The following is a 4,458-nucleotide window of genomic DNA, read 5'->3' as shown; positions in this document are numbered from 1 at the left end:
GACTTCTTCCTTTCCAATTTGTATCCCCTTGATCTCCTTTTGTTGTCTAATTGCTCTGGCTAGGACTTCAAGTACTATATTGAATAGGTAGGGAGAAAGAGGGCAGCCTTGTCTGTTCCCTGATTATAGTGGGATGTAGTAGACATGTCTATGTCACATTTAAATATACAGTTTAGTACCCAATTCTGTGCACAATTTTGGTAGGCAATACTAATGATCAAAGTAATTTTGAATTTTGAACTACTTTTATGGCCCCAAAGAGATATCTTAATATAAAATAGTCATAAAGAAATCCCATTTTATCTACTATATATCTTATATGCAGAACTTATAGATAAGTCACTATTTCAATTTTAATATTGTTCATGAAACATAATTAGTATATATAAAAGATGAATAAAATGTCATTTTTGCCATTATGATGTTACATTTGTTTCTGTTACCAGAATATCTGGAATATTTTAAGACTGCTAATGCTGCCTGGTGGTGATGAAACATGCCCTTCATTCCAGCACTTGGTAGGAAGAGGCAGAGACAGTCAGATCTCTGAGTTCAAAGCCAGCCTGGTCTACAGAGCAAGTTCCAGAACATGCAGGGCTACACAGAGAAACCCTGTTTGAAACAAAACAGGGTTCCAGAAGCTAAACATGCTTTCAGTCTTAGAGAGGACTTCCTGAGCTTTAACTGAGTTTTAAGCTGTATGTATGTATTTTTATCTTTTGCTTCTCTATTAAATATCTAATTGTACAACAAAACTTAAGGAACATGGCACATGGCTATCCCTCAGAATACAAATTATCTTAGTTTTCTCTGGAGATTGTCTTTTCTCTCTCTCTTTCTTTCTTTTAATTGTTGTTGTTGCTGGCTTTGTGAATTTCATATCATGCACCCAAGTTCCACTCATCTCTCCACCCCTTTGTATCAGCCCTCCACACTTGCAACCTCCCCCAAAATAAAATAAAATAAGATAGAATCATCATCATCATCGTCATCATCATCGTCATCCTCATCCTCATCTTGTGGGAGCTGTAGTATGTCACACAGCTTCCCACTGTCCACATATCTTTAAAAACAAATGTTCATTGCAGTGTTCAAGGTCTCCAGGTTTTACTACATTATCAATACTGGATCCTCACTGGAACTGTTCTCACATATACTGTTGTTGCCCTATGTCATGGTGATCCCACAGCTTTGGATCTGCAGGACTGACTGTTTCATGAGCTCCAGCAAATCATAGGTGGGGTAAATCTTGGGATAGGCCAACTCAAAACCCTGAATCTAGACCTGGGAGGTAGCTGAGTTGGTCAGCTCTCCCACTGTCCTTCACCAGCACCACAAAGGCAAGCTCTCCAGCAGTGCTGTGGCTATCTCTCCCAGTGTAGCAAGGGGTAGGATCAGCTCTCCTCCTTCATGTCCTCTGGGTTGGCTCTCAAGAGGCACAGGGCTCAGTCTGCCGAATGCTGCAGCTGGCGAGGAGCAGCGACAGCTCTCCCTTTTTCATGACCCTGGGGTCAGCTCTCCCACCTGCCACAGGTGGCGATGAGTGGGGGTTAGAAACCTTGTTTTAAAGATAGGACAGGAATCATACAAAGATTGTATCCTAACTTAAAAGCACCTTTAGAGACCTGTTTCCTTGGTCAGTTCATGCTACGTGTCTGCCTTTAGTGGATGACCTCCATCTTTCCCAGCCCTAGCAAGCATGGTTGTTTATATCCCAGAATGGAACTATACCTCGTGGTTTCTCTAAAATTGTCTAAGCACAGACAATTGCCAACCCCAAGCTCCAGGTTTAAAGTTAGCCTTTGCTGCAGGTGTTACGGAGTTTTAACCACATCTAACAACGGCTAAGCCAACGATTCCTCTAATTTCTGATCTTGGACCTAGACTTTAAATCTGAGACTTGTCTGCTTTTCTCGCACTTCCCAAGGAAGCCCACACTCACATCAAGCATGTTCTAAGCCTCTTTCCCTGTGCACGCCTAGCCCAGGAAAGAAGTGAGGGAAACCAGAGAAGACAAAAATTTCTTTCTGGGACCTCCACATTGTTGTGAAATAGAATGTGGCACAGGAATACCTGGTGGAGCCCACACCAAGGTGTGTCCCTGAGTGATTATTCCATGCAACAATTTGGTATAAAGGAGGGTTACTGGGACCAGGAGAAAGGAGTCAGTACCTGGGAAAGGGTTGAGGCAGACAAGTGGACATGGAGACAGGCAAACAGATGGGAACAGAGCCATGAGGGCAGAGAAGCAGCATGGTGGTGGTGGTGGTGGTGATAGTGGTGGTGGTGGTGGTGGTGGTGGTGGTGGTGGTGATGGTGGTGGTGGTAGTGNTGGTGGTGGTGGTGATGGTGGTGGTGGTGGTGGTGGTGGTGGTGGTGGTGGTGGTAACATCAGGTGATGATGTAAGCAGTTGCTAGGGCCCTGGGAGGAGCCTAGTGGAATCTTCTAAGCTAACACACGTACCCTAACTTCTTCTCCTTCCAGTATGGAAAGCTCCCTCTTCTATAGGCTCATTAGTGGACAAACCCCACCATAGCCAATTGAAATGCTTTAACCTGTGGTGCCTTTTTGTGATGCTTCCTCTAACATTAGCTGTGTGGTATTTGCAGAACACCAACTAGGTATCCCACAACTCAGTTCTGACAGAACCCAGATTCACCACAGTCCCCAAGTAACTGGGGATGGTTCCTGTCACACCATTGCCACGGCAGTCCAGAGATGCTCTCCTGTGTCTGACCACAGGTGCCCCTGTCTCCAGGCACGATGAATCACGTCCTGGGCCAGAAAGACGGCTCAGCAGATAAAGGCAACTGCCATGAAACTTAACGATTTAAGTTCAGCTCCTTGGGACCCACATGTTGGAAGGAGGACTGACTCCCATGGTTGACCTCTGATCTTTACACATGTCATTCTTAAGCCCCTCCCCTCAAGTCAATTAAAATGTAATACATTTGAAAAGGTTTATTTTTTTACTTATGTGTATCTGTGCTTGCATGCTTTTTTGTGTACCACATGTGTGTAAATTCCTGATGCAGCCAGTGGGAATCTGGTGCCCTGAAACTGGAGTTACAAGCAGTGTAAGACTTCATGGGTGGTGCTAGGAACTAAATGCATATCTTCTTTTAAAAAATGCTTTTAACAGTTGAATCATCTATCCAGCTCTAGTTAAAAACATTTAAAGATGGTATCCTCAATAACCTCATTAGCATATGCTCATTTTTTTTTTTGTCTGAAAGAGGTATACAATACCCAAAACTCCTTAGAAAATTCCACATGTTTTAGTACTCTGCAGAAATTGGGACAAATATCAAATACTATTATTTTTAATTATAACCCAGATAAATTCTCAAAATCATAAATCAAAATAATCTAAAAACTCTGAGAGTTGGAAATTTAGCTAAATATTGATTGATGCTGGTTGTAGGTGCCACAGTAGCTAAATATTGATTGATGCTGGCTGTAGGTGCCACAGAAGCTCACCAAGATGCTAAGCCTTCATTTTCCAAAGGAGCAGAGTGGTTCAGGCTTCCTGGAAAAGACTGACACCCCAATTACTTTATTCAAACATGATACAAGGTTAATTGGGATTAGGAAAGGTTGCAGCTGCCATAGTCCTCTTGCTCTTGCTGCCCAAGAGAGCAGACACAAATCTCAGCGCCCTTTGACCATGATGTCATAATACAAAGAAAGAACTTCCGGGTTGCCAGGAGCGGTTAGAGTCAAGGCTGGTGCAGCTGCAAGCTCTCACATAGCGTGAAGATTCTCTAGAAATCTCTTTAAGGCTCAAACGGTCTCGAAACAATTTCTCAGCTTCTATTAACTAACCCAGACATAGCATAAGCTTTGCTGAAACATTTCATTTAAAGCCAGACACAAAGGCTTTACACAATACATGTCACTTAAAGCCAAATATAAGGACTTTAATATACATTTCATTTAAAGTCAAATATAGAGGGAAATGTATGCCCAACAAACCCTTTACCTCCAATTTACATTCGATTATGTTTTTTGCATCATAGCAGTAGTAACCCTAACTAGGTCAGGTGCTAAATGAGAACTGTCCAGAAGATGGCCCTACAGCAAGCTGAGCTGTGGCCACAGAAACTACAGCATCTGTAAGTATTCCTGCACACTGCTCCCAGTCTTTCCAGTGCTACAGAGCTTCTCTGGCTGGTCAACACTCCTGTAGTAGTTCCGAACAGCCAGAGGCCGCACTCAGGGAAGGACAAGTGTCCTGGGAACACCCAGGGAACATTTCCCAAACTCTCCACAGGCTGAAAATGGTCTCCAGTGTGACCTCAGGCCTCTGCTTCTCACTGCACAAATGCCAAAACTGAGTCAAACGAAGACAAGATATTCAGTCTCAATCTCTCAATATGAGACCCAGAGAGTACTGGCTCTCCCGCTCTTCTCTCTCTCTCTCTCTCTCTCTCTCTCTCTCTCTCTCTCTCTCTCTC

The sequence above is a fragment of the Mus pahari genome, chromosome 18 (assembly GCF_900095145.1).
Source record: "Mus pahari chromosome 18, PAHARI_EIJ_v1.1, whole genome shotgun sequence".
Classification (NCBI taxonomy): domain Eukaryota; kingdom Metazoa; phylum Chordata; class Mammalia; order Rodentia; family Muridae; genus Mus; species Mus pahari.
This window is presented reverse-complemented; position numbering follows the sequence as displayed.